Source organism: Colias eurytheme, chromosome 13, assembly GCF_061535395.1.
Source record: "Colias eurytheme isolate Ceu_HAF_F1 chromosome 13, ilColEury1 Martin Lab GWU primary, whole genome shotgun sequence".
Classification (NCBI taxonomy): Eukaryota; Metazoa; Arthropoda; class Insecta; order Lepidoptera; family Pieridae; genus Colias; species Colias eurytheme.
Window position 1 is genome coordinate 2,043,220 of NC_142992.1, and position 23,169 is coordinate 2,066,388.

The 23,169-nt window shown below is 32.2% G+C and overlaps 1 protein-coding gene across 1 annotated transcript in view; it reads right to left on the bottom strand.

Annotated features, from left to right (window-relative positions):
* Window positions 1-23,169, bottom strand: part of tn (tripartite motif containing protein thin) — a 98,910-nt gene that overhangs the window by 43,727 nt on the left and 32,014 nt on the right. The window contains exon 2 of the mRNA XM_090108561.1: window positions 18,232-18,330. The gene's annotated coding sequence lies outside the window, so the exon portion shown is untranslated. The remainder of the gene's footprint in view (window positions 1-18,231; window positions 18,331-23,169) is intronic.

Genomic DNA, 23,169 nt, shown 5'->3' on the forward strand with positions numbered 1-23,169 from the left:
TATGGCATGGTATGATAATATTAATTTGTTATTTTTTGTTACGACTTACGAAAGTCGATAGAGTATTTTTTGTTCAAAATAAAAAATCTCATAACATGAATATAGTAGGTGTGATAAAACTAAAAATTAAAAAACATTTTAAGATTCGATTTAGTACATTAATTTTAACTCAGAATTTTAAAATAATTTCTTTAAATCTAGCAACACACTAAGCTTTCATATTTTGACATTAAAATGTCGTTAATTTTATAACACGTTAAATTAGAAAGACTCCATTGAAACTCACTACAATATGTAGGAACTTTGCAACCCCGCTTTTGTATAAAATTTCATGCGCAAACCCAAATGTAGAGATAATTAAAATATTTTCAGAAGTTGCCACGATACCCGCGAACAACTCCTAAGAGAGTCGCGATATTATTAATTACGTTATGTCACAGCCTTACCGTTAGGCTGGTTGTACACTGATAAACAATTTAAATAATTGAAGAAGTCAATAATATAATGTACTTTTATTAAAATAATTAATTATTCTTAGTTTGCATTGCTGCGCACCCTTTATAATAATAGAGTTATTGTTTATTGATAAATTGTTTTTTATTTATTCTAGGCAAAACCTTAAATAATATAAATTACCTATGATATTATAATGAAAATGTCACACTGTGAAACATGAAATATCTTCCTTCTATCTCATACACTTTTCCTATCTCAAAATATTTAATCGTCCTATTTTATTTTCAAAACTCAATTCATGATCCACGTAAAAAAACATATTTGTAATTATCATAGGTGAATATTGCAATTATACTAAATGTTGCCTAGTGTATAGGAAACCTAAATATAATAAGACTTCCGGTACAAAGACAGCGTATACGATTGTCATTTGTAACTTACACTTACGCTCTGAAACTTGGCTATTTTGTAATTATTGTTTTGTATTAACAAAGTGTTGACATTAGTCAACACTTTTATACTAACTTTGTTACTTTGGAAAGAAATTGCCTGCATTTCTGCTATATTTGTTTGAAAGTACAAAAACTGGTTTTAATAATTTAGTAAGTATAATAAAAATCGTATACTTGATCCAAATTCTAAATTGTATTAAATTATTGCAATTGAAATATAAAAGGCGAATAAGGAAAACAAAATACAATAGCAAATAAGAGCGGAATAAACATTTAACTCCCTAATTTATGGCAGTGATAAAACAAAATTATAAAAATTCGAAGTTTGAAATTTTGAATTACCATTCGGATTCGCATACTCTCGCTACAACGCGGTAAAAAAGAAAAAAATATAGAACAAATTTTCGCGCGCATTCGGCGCAAACAAGAAAAAAGTTTCGTCGCTTTTAGCTAATTTATTTCGTCGTAAATTACATGCTCTGCGTCAATGACCTCTCAATGTTAATATGGCTTCATATTTTCTTTTTATATGGCTCTTAACATTTCGCTGAGCTTGGAAAATATTAATTTAATATTTACTAATTTTTGAAATAGCTTAGAAACTTGGAGTAGAAGATTTGGAAAATTTATCACATTAAAATGAAGAATTTTAATTCTTTGCGGCGATATTAGTATGCTGCAAACTTTTCGTAAACGTCACCTTGGTACAGTGGTTAACGCTAAAACGTTGAACCGGGAATCGAACGTGGCAACGAAAAGTCACGGCCTGGTACACAAAAGGCACACAATTGTCCGATCAGTGAAACAGATGCTTAATGCATCTGCCCCATACCCCACAAGAGGACACGGGCCACACTCCTAAGTTGTCGTGTGTGTTAATATTCACTTGATGTTTATAACAAGTTTAAGAATATTTGGGTTCTCTATAATATTCATGAATTTAATATTTATTATTAGGATAGAACTGGAAATGCCTAATATTTTAGCGATAAAACCTTGTGTTACAGTCATTATATAATGAAAACCCATCAGTCGGTTCAGTGAAACAAAAATCTCCAATTGTAAATGACTACGATACTTTAAGGCGTTCAATTTAAGAATAACTAAGATAAGGAACCTGTAAAAAACCCTTAGTTAGAATCTCGGTTTTATGGATCTTTAACCGTTTATAGCGGGCCTTCACTTTGCAACTGACAGTTCACGATTGAGTTATGTTTTACAGGAAACGATAAAATATCGTTATTGTGTATAGGTAACGATATTTTTCTATAGCTTGAATAGAAACAGTTTCACGTGAATTGTTTTGAAAACTATTTCATTTATCATTCAATCAAAGATGAAAAAGAGGAAAGATATGATTGCTTGTTTGAATTGAATTGGCTCCAAAACTGCTGGACCAATTATATTTTACCATTAGAATCCTTATTATTATCATACATATTTTATAATGTTTTTATCCCGGATCAACCCAGGCGGACCCGGGACGAACGGCTAGTATTACATATTTTCTACAATGGTAACACACATCAGAACATTTCTGAAATATAAGATTATCCATAAAGGATTTATTTATTAAAATGCTTCTTTTGGCGTGTTATGTGTGGCGCGAAAATGCATTGCCAACAAAATTTCATTTATTCATAGTAGAATCAAGTTTACGATCCTTGTTTATCGTCGGTATCGTATCGTATCGCACCCGCATCGTCAATATAAATCAGTAGCATTATGCAATCAAGGCGCAGGTTTAGAGGGAAGAGGACTTTATAGGTGATAAAAACTTCATTCAAAATCCGCCAGAGTTGGCTCCATCAAAATGAAATATACTTCGAGTAATAGATTTTTTGTTGACGTAACAGATTGATTACTTGAACGATTTACATAAAACGATTTAGGTCGACGATAAAAGAGTGATCAGCGATATTTAGGCTTCGCTTTAAAATTATATTTTATCTCCGGATTTATGGTTCTCAGAACATCTAATAATTAAATATTTGAAACTTTATTTGTTACGAAGAAGATTACATTGGACAATTCATTATGTAAACATTTTTTCTACAAAATTAGAAAGTTGAAGAATAGCTAGGAATTAGTGGCTACATTTTTTTAAAGCTTACAAATATAATTCAATGATATTATAGACACACTTATTTGCTAACGAAAAATAATATGAGTACGGAACCTTTTTCGGGTTCTGCAAGTTTATAAAAATCCACAGACCGCAGTTGCGCTATAAATCAAAACATTGGGTACCAGGCAAGCAGGTATCGAAGGGAGGTTGTGATTCCGCCCTGCACTTGTGTGCAGTGGAGGCTCACTCGATACGTATCTATGTGTGCACTGAATTAAATAATATAACCTGCACACGGCGTTTAATATTAATTACTAGCGGCCCGCCCCGGCTTCGCCCGTGGTACATATGAAAAATAGATGTTGGCCGATTCTCAGACTTACCCGATATGCACAGAAAATTTCATGAGAATCGGTCCACCCGTTTCGGAGGAGTATGCAGACTAACATTGTGACACGAGAATTTTATATATAAGATTATTTTTGCTATCCTACATTAAAATATTGTATGAGATATACCTTGTGCCTTTGGAATTTTTAACGTATGTGCAAACCCTGTTTTACTTCTGAAAAGTTAGAATCAGTTGTTTCTTTATGTATAAAATATGAATTTATGAAACAAATATATTAAAAATGTAGATTAACTTATGAAATTTATTTAAATAAACGTTTTTTTAAAGCAAAATCGTACAAATGGTTTGGACCTTACATTATGCCCAAGATTTTTAAGTAAATCACTATTATATCATATATTTGGTAGGTACATAAAGTACATCGTAAAATTATTTAACTTACATTTTAATATAAATGACAATACAACATTTTTGCTATGCATAAAAGGGGCGGATCTCTGCCGTCCAATGTTAACATAACAGCTCCGTTATAACCCAAAACAATGTACCAGGTTGCCATAATTTTAAAGAGCAAGTTAGCGATTTTATTGTTTACAAATTTACTAGAAATCAAAAACAATATACCAGCGTAACATAAATTTTAACATGTGCAATGAAAAGTTACTGTTCTATCTGGAAAAAGATTGTGAGAAAAGCGCAAATGTTTGTTTACAAACCGATTGGAAACACAAAACATCGTACCAGGATAACATAAATTTTAACAACTGGTAGGATATCAAATCTTCTGTATGAGGAATCGCTTTTTCTTTCGCTTACAGAAAATTGTCCTGCAGTTATGCTCTGTATATTATCATTTGATTTTATATAATAAAAAAAGTTACTCTACAACTCTATATAATATTTAATAATCAGTTAAAATATACTAAAAGAGCCCCGCGAGTTCATTCGCGTACAAAAAAAAATAAAATTGTACCTACCTATTTAAATGTACTGAAAATGTGTAAACTTATTTATGTAACTGATGTGAGAAAATAAACTCTTTTTTATTTTTATTATTACCCAATAAATATAGTTTCCTAAGTTTGACCCGGGATCTTCAAGGTTTATCATTTAAAATCTTGAAAGCGCATCAGACAGACAGACTTTTGAATAAAACATTATGAAGAATAAAATATAATTAGTCCAAATGTATTTGTATAGACTTGTTTACCTAAAGATGCAAAATACGCAAATATTAATTTGCTACAAAGCCCTTTCCAAGCGATTACTTTAATGTTTTCATAAAAAACCTTTATCGACCGTTTTGGAGGATTCAATTTCGTTAACGACATTAGAATTAGCATTTTTAGTGTAATCATTATCATAAAGACGTTATATTATACGAAGTTTAGGTGTTTTTGTTTATTATTATTTGCCCGTGATTTTTATTTAAACAGAAAAAGTTATGCAATCGCTGTATTTCTAAAGTATAAATGACACGAAAACAATTATAAAATGGATTGAAAAATAAACAATTAGGTAACATTTTTAAATTACTGTACTGTTTAAAAATAATTTTTTACTTGGAAAAAAATCAGTCCTGTAAGTCCTGTAATAGTATATGAGTTAAATGTTAATTAACAAACATAATTATCAAAAAATAAAATCATTCTTGTTTATACCTATGTATTATTAGTTTAGATGAAATTACTGAATATAATAATATTATCTTTTTCATACTTCTATTATAAATGAAAACTTTTGGAAGGTTTGTAAATCAATCACATGAAAACTTCTATACAAATTTGAAAATTTTAAACTATAGTTTATTATCTGGACTAACAAAGGCTACTCTACAGGTTTAAATAGAAACCTGAGAGGAACTGTTTGGCAAAGTAGTTATACATATAAACTATTTAATTAGTTTACCTACATGTAAAGTTTTGACAGTTAGTCCTTTCTCAAGACCTTGCCCTAATCTTCACTATGACACTTTAGATATTATCAATTTTAATATATAGTAAACTAGAGGTCCGCCCCGGCTTCGCCCGTGGTACATATTTCGCAATAAAAGGTAGCCTATGTCCTTTCTCGGGTATCAAAATATCTCCATACCAAATTTCATGCAAATTGGTTCAGTAGTTTAGGCGTGATTGAGTAACAGACAGACAGACAGAGTTACTTTCGCATTTATAATATTAGTATGGATTATTTAGTTTAAAACTATGTCGTCTTGTTCTATTAAACCAATGGTTGTCTGGAAGAACATACTCTAAAGTCATAAGACCGCCAGTTGTTAATTTTAGATTATTTTGCGTGCTATAATGTTTGTACCGCTTCATATAACTTTGTGTGTAATATTATTTTTACTAATTTTTTATTATTATTTTTACTGCAGATGAAGGATGGGAAAATCCAGAAAGGGGTAGAAACTTCATTATTTATAGTCTTATACTATTATTTTAAAGCTAAAGTTCGTTTGTTTGAACGCGCTAATCTTAGGAACCACGGGTCCGTTTTGACAAATTCTTTCACTGTAAGGTAATCCATTTATTCAGGAAGGCTATAGCACGCTATAGGCTGTAAATCATCACGCTCAAACTAATAGAAGATGAGTAATGCGGGTAAAACCGCGGGGCACGGCTAGTAAAAAAATAAAATAAGAAATAGTAAAACAAAGTAGGCGCATCAACTTGTTAACCTGCTGTCAACCCGTTACCAAACTCATTAGTAACTCTCAAAGTTTTCAGCACAAAAACAAAACTTTTAAAACTTTCTACGTTTAGACTTTAATCCTGATTTTTCACGGAACTAAATAAAAATAGAATACAAGCGATAAATTCTTATACAAAAACCTTTACTGTAAAATGTACTTATGTTGAGGTCATTAAAAAGGTGAGTAGGTACGAATTGAAGAGACTTCATAAACTTATAAGTTACTAGCTGTACCGCGCGGTTTCACCCGCATTGCTCCGCTCCTGTTGGTCTTAGCGTGATGATAATATATAGCCTATAGCCTTCTAACACTGAAAGAATTTTTCAAATGGGACCAGTAGTTCCTGAGATTAGCGCGTTCAAAGAAAAATAAATGGAAAATAGATTTATAATATCTAAAATGTTTATTAAATGCAATAAACTGTTTGGTTAAATACGCCATTGAAAAATAATACTATGGATGTTAAAAACAAATTAAAATTATAACAAAATAAACACCAACATATTTTTGACGATTCATAAATTAATTTAAAAGTCGGTTAAAACTGAGTGATACGCAAACTCCATTTACATTTAAAAATAATTTAATAAATGGACTCATTCAAAATGCACACGTTATCCAATTACAGCGGAGCCTTGAAGCGCTGAGTAATCTGCTGAATTAACGCTCAACAAAGTGCTTGCTTTAAATTCACGGCCGTTTAGTTGAGGAATTCTTTTTCAATCGCTTGAAGTGCTTTTCTATACAGTGCTTTACTTCGTAATTGCATTGCAGAGAACGCGTTGTCTAGTTTACGTCATTTTGTTGCGATATTTTATTGTAATACGAACTTGGAATGTTGTACTAATTGTAATTCTATTGTGATTTGTGCTTATTCAGTTCTTTGAATGGCATCTTTCTTGAATGATAAATAAATGTTTATTTTCGCGTTCTAATTGGTCGTGCTATTATGTTTTTCATGTTTTATATTTATACATTTTGATAAACATTGGAGCCCTATTCTTTGAGATAAATTTGCAATTAGCGTGTAATTTGCAGTTCAATTCTGGGCGCAAATAGATGCAGAATTTTTAATTAAAAATAAAGTGTCATCTTATAGTCACAGAGATCGAATCAAACACTATCTATTATTCACTAATATTATTCCGTCTCCGTCAATGACGGAGAAAACATTCTTTTTGTTTTCTCAAGACTATAAATTAGACGGATGAACGAACATTTCACATCTGTTCAATTGATCGATTTTCCTTCAAGTATATCAGCCTGTGCTGTGCGATTTTTATTAATCTTTGGCCTATAAATATTTATTAGGCAGAAACTGCAACGCCGCATCTGCGTAATATGCATTCATCTATGACCCAAATATACTGGCGATGTGCAAAATATTCTATGTCTATATAATATCTCAGTTTTTCGGTTTTTAAATAACATTTTGGAAGCCAATTTATTATGAGTGTGAACAAATATGCAACTAAAATAAAGCTGAAAATTTTACTGATATTTTTCCTTGGCTGTGAATACAAAGATTCGTTAAATTGAAAATACTCGCTCGTACTTTGAACATTAACTTTTAAATGGTGTTTGTTTAATTACGTTTTATGTTACTGTTACTTTAATGTGGAGTACATATAGCGAAGTGTAACTGGTAAACATGATTTTAATCAAAACTAAACTCTGTTCTATATAAGTTTGTGTCCTATCTATACTGTATATTATAAAGCTGAAGAGTTTGTTTGAACGCGCTAATCTCAGGAACTACTGGTCCGATTTGAAAAATGTTTTCGGTGTTAGGTAGCCCATTTATCGAGGAAGGTTATAGGCCACCAGAAGGTTACTATCACGCTAAGGAGCGGTGTAATTCGGGTGAAACCGCGGAGCACAGCTAGTAATACATTAGGCTATCATACAGTTATTGTTACTTAACTGAAAAAAAATGTAATAAAACTTTAAGTAAACAACCTTGTACTCCTAACACACATAACGCTTTATTTTTAACAAAAATCCATCGTAATTAGTTCTGATAGCAAATGTCTTATAACATTTCATCCTGATAGACGTCGGAGGCTTTACTCTAAGTAATAGAGAGAGATTTAATCTGTCAAGTGGCAAATTACCTCCCCTCCTTTCAGTATGGATAAAAACGTAACATACTTTAGTTTTATATGAGATTTTGAGAGGGATAAATAATCACATTGTTAAACATTTCTGAGCTGTATTGAGCATTAGATATAGGTAATTAATTTATTACATATAATGGTAAAAACTATGGCCATTCATTAATCGCAATACTGCACACATTTGTGCAGTACCTAGGTGTTTCTTATATTCATAAAATATGTATTAAGAAATTATTATATCTATTGTATAATAAAAGATGGTAATGAAGATGCATACCTTATTTTGACTCTACTTTAGTAATTATATTTAAAATTTAAATGAAAACGCACCTATAAAACTATATTCATTTAATATTTCGTTTTTTAGAATTCAAATTTATAAATGAGAAATTATAATAGTGATTTCAAAACTTATTTATTTGCTTAACATACCATGTTAAAAATATTTAGCCAAGTTGCCTCTAAACTAGCCCATTCCTTAAAACATGGATTTGCTTACATTTTAAAATACACAGACGCTAAGCAGCTTATCTTCAACGTTCAGCCGTCATCGGTTCCGAGCTGTTTAGCTTTGTGAGTGCACTTCGCCGTATTAGAGCTTAGAAAATTCACTAAGAATGTATTTATAAGTATTATTATCTCTTGCATAGGCTGCGAGGTCTGGCTTTAAATAAATACTGTTTATAGTTTAAAGGTAAATCAGGACATATTCAGGTTTAAACATCGATTATTGGCCTAGTATGGATTTGTAGATGTCACTTTTATTAGGATTTTGCATGCCAGTTTACAATTTTTAGTTTTACCGATTCAAACAGCGATGTTGAACCAGATGTAAAACCTTGCAGACATAATAAAATTGTATTTAATTCGTCCTCATTAATTAGGTGAGTGATTGTCTGATAACTTATTAATTTTGGAGACCTTAAACCCTAACTAATAATATCAACAGGAAAAGTTAAAAATTGTCGTGATATAAATTTCAAACACGCGCTTAAATAAAAACATATCATTATGAATTTCCTAAACCCACCACGTTTATTGAATTTACAAGCCATTTAAGATGTGTATATCTGACAATTGGTACACCGATTACACTGCCTTCTAACAAATACATACATAAATATAAGTGATAACAGTAAAAGGGGATTGTTATGGCAGGGCTGAGCTAACGTACCACAAAATTACGTCGCTACGTGTAGTTCTAGGTAAGAATGTCAGTTTTGAGTATAATTAAAGGAATATCACGTTTGGTTATTGTTTAATCGCAGTACCTATAGGGTAAATTTGTTGGAATTGATGTCATTTAATGCGAATATTACACTATAATGAAAATGAAACGTTTACGATATCTGAGGGTATTTGTTAAATAATCATCAACAAATACTAGGCCTTTTTTATCAGAAATACGACGCATTCACGAAGCATTAGCAGCATTATTTGCATAGAAATAGAAATGAGTAAAAATAGTCTATTTAGTTTTAGATTTAATATACTAATTAACGAAATATTTTTATTTTTTATAGCTTTTGAAAAGTCTTTTTTATAAATCAAAAAGTGACAATTAATATTTTAGCTTTTCAGGAGTTAATATACCTAAGTCCTTAAAAACATCCCAATTTTATTCAACCAGAAACCAGATTTTTAACTACTATCTGAAAGCACTCCGGTTTATATTGGCGGTAACAATATCATAACTCTTTATTTTAAAATAACTCTATTTAGTATACTCATACTTTGCCACAATTCCAATTTCCATAAAAGAACTTAGGCAGCGTGCACACTAACAAAAAAAAACGAAGAAGATATTAATAATAATAATTCATTTATTTATTGAACATCCTTGGTCCACTTGTTAGTAACAATATTCTTATCCTAGGTTAGTAACAATACAAATTTTATTCTAGTTAATATGTCAGTACTTATTATGAATTATATTAATTTTTATTAGATAAAATATATTTTTTTTTTATTTAAATACATTTTTTTGTAAAAAAAATAGATAAAATAGTACCGTAATGTATCGGAAATAGAGGCTATAAGGAAGTACATTATATAAATGTAAAAACCTTTAATCCAATGGTCTTGCCCATTGATAGTGTAAAATGCGGGCTTATTATTTTCTCTTTAAAATATGCTTATTTTCATTTGGAAAAATAGATCACATACATGTACGTTATTGTTTAAATCAAAAGTAAAAAACATATATCACTACATAGTATAAAACAAAGTCGCTTTCTCTGTCCCTATGTCCCTTTGTATGCTTAAATCTTTAAAACTACGCAACGGATTTTGATGAATAGATAGATGGATTATGATAAATAGATAGAGTGATTCAAGAGGAAGGTTTTAGTATATAATTTATTAGGTTTTAGACAAAGCGGGCGAAGCCGCAGGCGGAAAGCAAGCTCGGTTGAATGGGATATATTTATATCATATAATATAAATATATCCCATTCAACCGAGGCCTTATAATTTTTATCACCCATTATCAACTTTGTAACATATCGCAAAGATCATTTCATTGTTGTAAAATGTTCGCACATAAAACGATTTCGCTAACGATATGACGTCATAAAACATCTCTTTATTACAAGCCTAAGTTTTGTAATGCGTATAACATTATTAAACCGTGTACATTATTTTTAGGGTTCAGTTTTCATTCAGTCATTTTGTATGAAATTATTTTTTTAATCTATTGCATAGCTTCTATCGCGGGCCTTGAGCGCGGGGACCGAATCCAGAAATTTTGTAACGAAAAGCCTCACGCTCCCCACTCCGTCGGACGCGGAGGTGTGGCTTGAAGGCATAGCATGCAATAGCTTTACCGCGGCAGTCCCCGAGTGCCACACGTCTTTTTTTTATTTAAACAAAAATCTGTTGGTAACGATAACTTGATAGATTGATTCCCGTAAAATCAACTGGTATACCTAATCCGTAAATATGAATTTCAGTAGTGAGAGACTTCTTCTATCCTTTCGAGTGAAGCCATGGGTGAACATTACAGAAATAATAATATTGCCGTCCACTGTAATGTCTATTTACTACGAGAAACTCAAAAACTATACAAATATTATAAAAAAATATTTCACGCGCAGGGAGAACTGTTCACTAAGCAAAGCTAGTTCTTGACATTTATTGTCTGAGAGATAGTATATCCATACTAATATTATAAATGCGAAAGTAACTCTGTCTGTCTGTCTGTTACTCAATCACGCCTGAACTACTGAACCAATTTGCATAAAATTTGGTATAGAGATATTTTGATACCCGAGAAAGGACATAGGCCACTTTTTATTGCGAAATATGTACTATTATGTAGTAGTTAATAATATCAAATCTTTTTTATTTCTTACTTTTCCGTTTTTGAAGTCGGTTGTTTTTAACGCAGTTATTTTTATTTAATACTTTTGAGTGTTAGACCGGGAGATACTGACACAAAATTTCGAGTCATTTGTAACAGGATGGCGGTTCTACAGGGTTCTTAGTACGCAATGGCAAAAAGAAAAATGATGGTGTGAACGCTGGTACCGGCGGCTTAGTCGCGTGGGCGTTAGTCGAACTCGTCGGAAAATAGCGAAAGTCAAACGATTTGTAACAGTATGGCACTTATTTTTCCTGGAAGTTTGAGGATCAAAGAATATAAATACAAAATTTCAAAGAATTAGGTGTTGGAAATCTTCACTTATATAAATTAATACTAAATTAATTTTTCAAGTATGACAGCACTTTTTCCCCCTACTAGAAGTATGGCAAATATAATAATGGTCACATTTTATCAAATACTCCCCAAAAATCCAAATGCAATACTGGTACAAAAAGTTTGGCGAAATAAATTTTTTTTGCAGATTTTCGGCGGTATGGCGACCATTTGGAATCGTCCGAAAAGTATGGCATGGCGATTTTCGTAAATGGCTGCACGACGATGGTTACCTGTGCAAAAGTTAGCCTGGTACAAATGGTTGAATAATTGTTTTATTTAAATCAACATATTCGCGTCGGTATGGCGGGCTGTAAGTCACACCGGAAAAGTATGGCATGACACTACCGCCTACTTCTTTTTTATGGGCTATCGGTAAATACTAAAATTTTTGTGTTACAAATCGTTTGACTTTCACTATTTTTCCGACGAGTTCGGCTAACGCCCACGAGACTAAACCACCGATACCAGCGATCACACCATCATTTTTCTTTTTATCATTGCGTACTAAGACCCCTGTAGAACCGCCATCCTGTTACAAATGACTCGAAATTTTGTGTCAGTATCTCCCGGTCTATGTATTTTTCAACACGAATCAAACGAGCCCAAACTCGATAAAGTTGAGTCAATATAATATAACTGAGTTCCTATGGCCACCTTCCGATTCCATCATCAAATCAGCTTCATGTCATGATAATGTTTCATCGCTATCAAATTTACATACGTATTCAAAATTTAAGCTCAATCGGTTACCGGGAAGTGAATCAAAGTTACTTGCTACATATCAACTTAGTCATCGAGTACAGACAAAAATGCTCATAAAATAAAAACTACTGGGCCTATCCGAAAAAAAAATATTATGGGACCAATTCGACACCATCCCGCATCGAACAAAAAAAGAATCACGTAAATCGGTTCAGAAACCTCGGAGTAATCGGTGTACATAAAAAAAAAATATACCGGCCGAATTGATAACCGCATAAAATCGCATGGAGAGCTTAATTTTCATTAAAGGCTCTAATCGCACGGAAAGCTAAATTTTCACAAAAAAGCTCTAATCGCACGGAGAGCTTAATTTTCACAAAAAACTCTCATCGCACGGAGAGCTTAATTTTCACAAAAAGCTTTAATCGCACGGAAAGCTTTATTTCACAAAAAGCTCTAATCGCACGGAGAGCTTAATTTTCGCAAAGCTCTAATCGCATGGAAAGCTTAATTTTCACGAAAAGCTCTAATCGCACGGAGAACTTAATTTTCACAAAAAAGCTCTAATTGCATGGAGAGCTTAATTTTCACAAAAAGCTCTATTCGCACGGAAAGCTTAATTTTCACAAAAAAGCTCTAATCGCATGGAGAGCTTAATTTTCACAAAAAGCTCTAATCACACGGAAAGCTTAATTTTCACAAGAAGCTCTAATCACACAGAGAGCTTAATTTTCACAAGAAGCTCTGATCACACGGAGAGCTTTATTTTCATAAAAAGCTCTAATCGCACGGAAAGCTTAATATTCACTAAAAACTAATCGCATGGAGAGTTTAATTTTCATTAAAGGCTCTAATCGCACGGAGCTTAATTTTCACGAAAAGCTCTAATCGCACGGAGAGCTTAATTTTCACAAAAAGCTCTAATCGCATGGAGAGCTTAATTTTCACAAAAAGATCTATTCGCACGGAAAGCTTAATTTTCACAAAAAAGCTCTTAATCGCACGGAGAGCTTAATTTTCACAAAAATCTCTAATCGCACGGAGAGTTTAATTTTCACAAAAGCTCTAATCGCACGGAGAGCTTAATTTTCACAAAAAGCTCTAATCGCATGGAGAGCTTAATTTTCACAAAAAACTCTAATCGCACGGAGGCTTAATTTTCACAAAAAGCTCTATTCGCACGGAAAGCTAAATTTTCACAAAAAACTAATCGCACGGAAAGCTTAATTTTCATAAAAAGCTCTAATCGGACGGAGAGCTTAATTTTCACAAAAATCTCTAATCGCACGGAGAGTTTAATTTTCACAAAAGCTCTAATCGCACGGAGAGCTTAATTTTCACAAAAAGCTCTAATCGCATGGAGAGCTTAATTTGATAAAAAGCTCTAATCGGACGGAGAGCTTAATTTTCACAAAAAGCTCTAATCGCATGGAGAGCTTAATTTTCACAAAAAGCTCTAATCGCACGGAGAGCTTAATTTTCACAAAAATCTCTAATCGCATGGAGAGCTTAATTTTCACAAAAAGCTCTTATCGCACGGAAAGCTTAATTTTCACAAAAAGCTCTAATCGCACGGAGAGCTTAATTTTCACAAAAAGCTCTATTCGCACGGAAAGCCAAATTTTCACAAAAAAGCTCTTAATCGCAAGGAGAGCTTAATTTTCACAAAAAGCTCTAATCGCACGGAGAGTTTAATTTTCACAAAAGCTCTAATCGCACGGAGAGCTTAATTTTCACAAAAAGCTCTAATCGCATGGAGAGCTTAATTTTCACAAAAAGCTCTAATCGCACGGAGGCTTAATTTTCAAAAAAGCTATAATCGCACGGAGAGCTTAATTTTCATTCATGTAATTTCACTTATTTCGATGACATTTTAATGATTTTGAAATAAAAAATTGCGTATGGCACCTATTTAACAACGAAAAAAACGTCTTGCAATAACAAATTTATGTCTGATGGATCTATCTAAAGGCTCTAAAGATTAAAAATTACGCGTTAATAAATTACTTTAAATTATGGATATTTTCCTGTGCGCACTAATAAACGCAACCACTACCGCCAGCCAGACAGCGCGGACTCTAACCGAAATAGCAAGAGAAACAGTATAATATCAAAAACCCAACTATACTAAAATGACTTTTTTTAAAACGTTAATAGCTCCCGTACCATAAAAAAGATTTGACATTATTATTTACTACATATTATTATTTATATGTGCTATTTATTAAAAAGGTTTGATGTCGGTGCACGGGCTTAATACTAAGTGCTTAATGTTCGGCACCAACTTCAAACCTATTTAATAAATAGCACATCCATACTAATATTATAAATGCGAAAGTAACTCTGTCTGTCTGTCTGTTACTCAATCACGCCTTAACTACTGAACCAATTTGCATGAAATTTGGTATGGAGATATTTTGATACCCGAGAAAAGACATAGGCTACCTTTTATTGCGAAATATGTACCACGGGCGAAGCCGGGGCGGACCTCTAGTCTGAAATAAAACTAACATAAATTAATAAAAAAATTTGCGGAACCAGAAAAAAAATCTCGAGCTTCGAACGTAATATTGAAATATGCTATTCTCGAGACGTTGTTTTTGTAAATTATTTTTATTGTTAAATACGACACGGCCGGGAGTGCTCTGAAGATGATTATATTAAAAGTAGAAATATGAGAGGTCGTAAGTACACATTGTAACGTATTAAGGGCAGAGAAGCTTTCAGATTATGTATGTTTGGTATTTTTGTATGAATACCTTTTTAATATATTTTGACGTGAATTTGTCCGTAAAGCATTACTTTTTATTTTGATATGATGTGTTTCATACAATAGGTTCGTAAAACGTAAAAAAAATCCAACATAAAATACATACATACGGAAATTATAATTTTTCAGCCTACTCTAAAAAAGAAGATATTCTCAATTCAACTGTATTTTTTTTTAGGTTTGTTAACTTCCGCCTGAAGGAACCAATTCTGATGAATCTTTTTTTATTTTAGCTTTTCGGTGTATACCATTTAAGAGTTGTCCAGTTCCGATATTTATAAAGCGATGTACGTTTTTGTAAAAAAAATATTCTTTCTTTTCTATACCAATTGTTTTCCACGCGCGATGCAGTATAGACGAGTGAAGCCGCGGGCGGAAAGTTGGTTTACTATAAAATGGAAAAACAACATAAAAACTAGTCACACACAGCAATAAACCGGAGCCTTGTAAAAGTTTCGTTATTGAAACTCTCAAGTCGCCAATACATGTCGCAAGACGTGACTTTAAAATGTAAGGGTTTGACTTGAGTGGATTTCGATACATTGTAATGTATCGTGCGCTGAGCTTTTGTTTTATTCTAAATATAGTTAAAGCTGAGGTTTTATTCTAAATATAGTTTAAGTACATTGCAATCATACAAAATAAATTCCAGGTAGTAAACCTTTACATTATTGAAGTGAAAACTTCTTTAGCGACGTTGAGCACTTTTTCTGTAATGGGTATAAAATCTTAAACTCGCGTCAGGACACATGACCTGATCGAAAAAGCGTAAGAGGGATACCATTCCAAAATATCAAACATGCTCAACGACTCAACGTTAATAATCAAGTTTTCATTTCTGCCAGCACTCCCGGAGTGCAACCCGTCTTTTTCTTTAACCACGCACATTGAAGTATTTCTTTAGCTCATGTGTTGTTCTGATGTAAAACCTATCTGACTGTTAAAGTTCATCCAAACCCGTCTAGTAGCTTTTTCGTAAATGTATCAAACATACATACCTACATCAATCCATCGTGATAGTAAAACGAAAATCGGTGAAATTTGAAAATTTTACTTTTTTTAAGGATTTATAAAGGGAGGACTTGGATTTCATCTCCCTTGACATCTTAATAACAGAAAATATTTGGATGTATTATTATTTATCTGTAGGTGGGCAAAGCTTGATACATTATTCTGAATTGTAATATCGTATCGTATTATTGTATTGTCATTGATCTACGTTTTCTTTACTACGCTTTTTTCTTGTTCATGAGAGATTTAATTCCACAGTTATACAAAGTATAAACATATTTTTAAAGTCGAATATGTGTATTAATAATTGATATAAATCGTTGTTAAATCGTAATACTGTTATAATACTATAAGCCAATAAGATGGAACTTAAATCTATCTGGCGAATAGTGAAATGTGGTAAAGCTACACGTGTGTATCTAATCCTTTAGAATTTAGATTACCTATACGTCTATCTATACGTGCTTGATGTTATGTGGTTTACCTGTACTGATACTAGAGAAAATAATTATATTTTAGAGTAATTATTTTATTAATCAATTGTAGATACCTAAACTAAATTTAACTTTTTTTTGTTTTCAATATGTTTTCTTTTTATGAATTTAAAAATATAATTTAATTAATCCATTAAATTACCACCGCTTTTGATAATTCATCAGCACTTATATGCCTTCACGAATAAATTATTTGATACCTTCTAAAAATAGGCAACTGCTCAACATAATTTGAGCCATATCACAATGTGAATTTCTAAAATTTTTCGAATCTGAAGTAGGATAAATTACGTCGTAGATATCTCAGAAATTTTATTTTCTTGGTTAACTGTAATTTCTTGAAAAAATAATTAGGTACTTATTTTTTTTTTAATAAATTACAAAGACATAATTATTATGTTAACATAACCGAAAAAACTATTTCTGTAGAATCGGCGATATATTAAAGAAATATATTTCTAAGAACTAGTTAATTGTACCAATAAATAAACATTTGTCGATCAAAGAGTCCAAAATAAACCAATTGCTAAGTGAAGTTATCAAGCGAAAAATTATATTTACCCTTCGTAAATATATTTGTCGTATAATAGAGGATATTTTACCCAAAACATATTTTCATAAAAGTGTCACAATACAAACAAATATATTATTAACTCGGAGTTTGTTTATTTTATAGAAGAGCGTATATTGCTGAAGCTTTAGTAATGTTTTCTTTGTGGTATGAGTGGATAATTTTTTATTTCTCTTTCACTTAACTTTTATAAGGACTGTTTCTGTTCTATTACTACAAAATCTATTTATTTTTTACCTTATAAAAAATGTAAAGACTAGACCTTTTTTTATTGGTAATAATAATTGGTAAAGCGCTTGACCACAATCTCGCCTGATGTTAAGCTGAGATGTGGTCTAAGATGGAACGCGCTTCCCTAGACGGTACCTGTTCACTCTACGCTTGAAGAACACCATATTGTACCTACTCGTCGGGGAACACAGACTCAGGAAGCATGTTCCAGACTCTCGCGGTTCGGATAAAGAAGAAACCTTCTCGCTTTGGTAATTATGTTATATTGGCAGAAAAACTATGTAAATAAAAATTACAGGTGTCTTAAATTTATCTGGTTGTTAAGCTTTGATTAACACATCAAAATTTATAGTTTATCTGATAAATCCGAAACACTTAATTCAGAATCTATAGATTTCACAAACATCTTGCTGTCCTATCCTGCAGCTCTTAATGCGAAAGGATGGAGTTTGTTGTCTCTACTTAAATAAAAATAATATGAAAGATGTGGGTTTTTCATTTATCTACTGAAGCGAACTTGAGCGACTCGAAGCCGCTGGTGAAAATCGTCAATAAAAAAAAACTCATCACAAAAACATAATATTAAACGGGATTTAAACCCGTTTTATTTACCTTACGTTGACGGAGAACAGCCGTGGCGGGCCCGTCACTGGGGCGGGCCCGCACTAACTCTTGCTTTTACTTCTCCCTTTTAAAAGGACACGTCACCACCTGAAATTGAAATAAAAGCGATTTAATAACTTGTAAAATGGAGGTATTGAAATGCGTGAAGAATTGGTAAGATAATCATATCATTTATTAATCTTTGAAAGTAAAGAAGGATGGATAGGATTTTTGTAAAAAATATGTAGTTAGGTATATTATACAAACAATATTTGTATAATATACAATTACATATTATGTAAATAATCGGATTGTGACTGTTATGTTCATTGGTATTTTATAAATGAAACTTGCAATTTAATAAATATTGTCTCTATTTAGATTCCTATACTTTATTTCTGCTATTTAAAAATTGTAGATAGCATTTGATCCATCCGTATCTCTTCAATTATTTCTATACAATAAATCAACTGACAGACATATATGTATTATCAGTATGGTATAAAATTAACACTGTAACATAAATTAATTAATCTATTAAATAACCGCTTTTGATAAATCATCAGCACTTAAATCCCTTCACGAATACTATTTTGTACCTTCTCAAAATATGCACTAGCTCAACATAATTTGAGTCGTATCACAATAAGAATAACGCGTAATTTAGCGTGAAATTGCAACCGCCATCACCCAACAGATACAACCTACTCGGGAATAAAATTCCTCATATTTACAACGGCTTTGTGACATAATTTTCACCGCACAATACAGAAATTTTAAGCGAAAATACAAAATGATTGTAGTCAAAAACAGAGCACTATGTTGTCAAGATAAAACACAAAAGAATCGTTATATAAGATTTATTATAAACTAGCGGTCCGCCCCGGCTTCGCCCGTGGTACATGTTTACGTTTTCTCTCCATAAGAACCATCCTCGTACTTCAAGGAATATAATAAAAAAAGAATTATCGAAATCGGTTCAGCCGTTCTCGAGTTATGCGCTTACCAACACATTTTGCGATTCATTTTTATATATAAGATTATCTATAATGAGATTACTTTCCTGCTGAATACATGTACCGTATATGTATTATATTCCTGTGAACTAAATACTTAAAAAAATAGCGTGTGTGCCTTTGGCAAGATTCAAAGATATCAAAACCATCGCCTTTCTCCATGACGTGACGGTATTTCCATGACTTGACCTTGAAATTTTACTCTCAACGCGCTTATAGAAGTTTCACTTCAATAATTGATATTTGCAATTCAAGCATAATTGATTGTTTGCCTTTTACACTCTTTTAATAGCAAGCTTATGTTCATTCATTTTCACTAGAAAATAAAAGTACTACCTATTTTATCAAGCGGTGTAGATATTTCTGTGAAATATATTACGCGACTTTATTCAGAACTACACAGATGTTGGTTCCAATGGGACAAACATTAGGATGGATTAGATACTTCACTCTAGTGATGGCGCATGATATTTTTAAATCCGTATATACGTGGGTGTTATAAGTTTTACGTTGTGTTTAACTCTAATATTTTAAGTAAAAGCCCAACGCACTGATTGCGTTGTTTATTTATAAAAATATAGCTTTCTTGTCTTCACAGAGGGCGCGTTGGGCGAGTAGAGGCAATCATGATAACTTGTAGAGAGCCCAAATGTCTATGATCGGCCGTCATTGTAGAAACTTATTCATAATCGCCGTATTGGAGGCAAACATCGACGATCATATTTTGTTGGGCCACGGCTGCCTATTGTATAAATTTTTATACGCATTTTATACGCTTTTAGTTCCCACCGCTACCGCTAGGGACGCTGTTGCATTACTAATGTTACAAAAAATATACTTATGTGTTGACGTAAGTATGTAGAGATAAACTACGATAACATGGCGCGCCCCTCCAAATTACTGTTTCAATGTGTGTAGTGACATCCTTACGAAGGAGTTTGTATGTAGTTGTACGTATTCGTCTTTAGTACTTTACGTCCAGATTTGTTGGTCAACTAATCATAAGTTGCCGAGCGCCCAAGACAACGCACGTGTCGTTTTCATAGAATACGTCAGTGCAGCGCCATTACTAATAATAATGAGCGATTAGAGCGTGACTAGTGGAGCAACAAATCCGTGGATTTGTTTTTGTTTGACGGCCGTCTCATTACGCACACATGCGTTGTGAATCTTGGTGGTGCATTGTAAATACTTTCACAAATACTTTCAAACGTTTTGAATTTTGGAGGGGCGCGCCATGTTATCGTAGTTTATCTCTACCTACTACTATTTTCATATTTTATCATGAGTTAACATAAGACAACTCATACTTGACGTTCAGAAAAGACCAAGTAAAAGTGACGTTTTTAATCCTCAGTGAGATAATGTCAAGACTTTTAGAACATTCGAGAAGGAATCACAAAAACCCTCCAGATAAGTCATGCCTGCGTTTTGTATTCAATGGGCTGTTTTCAGATAAGACGCTTTGTTAAAAATAAACCTGAGATAATAAACAATGTAAGAGAACAAATGAAATGATTTGCTGAATTAGAAATAACAAGGTCTTTTTACTAGCTTTTCAATATGGTCGGGTAACTAGGAAAATAAGCTGAGGTTACATTTCAATGAGATATCATAATTATTAAACATATTTTTACTTATATCATTTCTACTATTATGACGGTAATTAGTATTACTTTATCATACAAATGAAAAGAGTAGTTTTAGTATGATTAAATGAACACGCGTAATATATCATCAATAAAATATTCAGCCTAACCATACAACTACAAAAAAAGCATTTTCCAGTCAGGTACTCTTTATTTATTAGAGCAAATAAGAAGCGAGACCTCCTCTAATCCCGCGAGAGGTAACAAGTATGTAATGCAGTGAACTGGCTTTGCCTTTTGTCTTCTATCTGAGCTCCCGCAGGCTTCTGGCGAGACGCCAACAAAGGAGGAACAAGGGATAAGATCCTGCGTATAATATAAAGTAAGTATTAATGGTAAAAGGCAACTGGTAACTGAGGACTTGTTGGTTAACATTTGTTGAACAACTGTTGATGCTGCGACAAGAACTTTTCAACATCCAGCGTCTCTTGAGCAAATTTTTTAATCGATCCAGTAGTCCCTAGGGACTATTAGACCGATTGTTTCTTGGGAAACAAACAAAATCTTCCGCTTATACCTATTATTAGTATTTAGTACAGATAATGCGCATGGAATATTATGCAATGCTCAATTGTAAACTATATACATTGGTTTTTCAGTAGTATCGTAGTATCATAAATATAACATTAACATATTATAAAAGAGTCGTTATAATATCTGAAAAATAAACATATTAAACACTTGACCGTAATTTGAAGCTTACTTCATTGAGAAGGTACCTAGCTTTTTCCGCCTATTTTTCCCTCTCTTTCCGTTGTATATATGCTATCTCTCTCGCACACCTCTCCACCAGGTGGCGGGGCGCACGATAATGTCGGGCGCTGGATGTTTTTCATTGGCGTCTAGCTTCCGCCGCGAGAAGGTTGTCTACAAGACTACAACCTTGGTGCTATTAAGTATTAAGTATTGCTTAAAGCAAGTGCTAAAAGTGTTAAAAAGTGTATCCCGTCGGATCGGTACAGTGAGTTATTTTTACATCTATTCTAATAATATTTTACTTAAAAATGAGTAAAAATCTTTAAAGTCAACGGTATAATCGTTGGTCTTTATTTAAAATGCTGAGGTTTTTAATGAATCCTTCAGCAATAGTTTATTTTTCAATATGCTTAAATACTTAATAGCATGAATAAAGATATTTAAAATTAACGATACAACCGTTACATTTTACTTGAAATAGTAACTTTTCTTTTGAAATATTTCATTATGCAATATGTACTAATTAATATTTGAATTTTTAATACTGTGAGTAAAGCTATTTTAACGGTGTTACCGTTCGGCTTTACTCGAATCGTTAATATTACTTTTGTGATTATTTGATATTACTAGATATATCAAATACCCTCTCTCTTGTATATAGATATTTTTAATATTTTATTTCATTTTTAATAATGTGTTTTTATTACAAGGGTACAAGTGAATTTTTCGTGGAAAAATTACAATTAATACTTAGTATGGATATGAGCCAACTCAAAGCTTTACAGGCATACAATCCATTGCTACGACTTTATTACATTGTCGTTATCGCTAGGAACGGTTCGGAATTCCTATCATAGTTTATTACTAAAAATTATCGAACGAGATGAGTCAGCTCCAAGAAGTCACGACATGTCAGAACATGTTGTGATTTTATTTTATAAATCGTACGGGAGTTACCGCTCAACTGAATAATGATGGAATTCGCTCATGTATAGTAGATACGTACCATGAATGTTCCACACATTCAAAACTATCCGTAGTCTATACGTGTCCTTTTATGAGTATTATTCTGATCCGTTTTTATGTGAAAATAGACATATTACACACGGCTAATTTGATTGAAAATTACGTTTCCTATGTTCAAATGATGCAACTTTTTTGTTAAAACGAGTAAGTACCAAAATTTTACAATTAAATTCTTTGGTTTACTGAACTTGTGCTGAAAGGGTTATCGTATAATAATTATCGAGATATCTTAATATAAATTAGATTTAGATACACTTATTTCAAAGGATTTACAATTCACTTCTAACGTTTTAGAATAATATTATAAACTTGTACACCTTGACAAAAAGTAAAAAATTGCGGGTGAGTGGAGATTATTTTGTGCAATTAAATATAACGTCCTACGACGGTATGGTTGCGTTCGTAAGGAATGTTAACGGATATAAAGCAACTAAATGTTACATCGATTGCATGAACAAAAATAAATATGAATCGAAGTTCATTTTAAAATTTAGTGAATTGATTTGAATTATGAATTTATTAAATGTCGCTAACATTGGAAAATAAGTTAAAGGACCTTG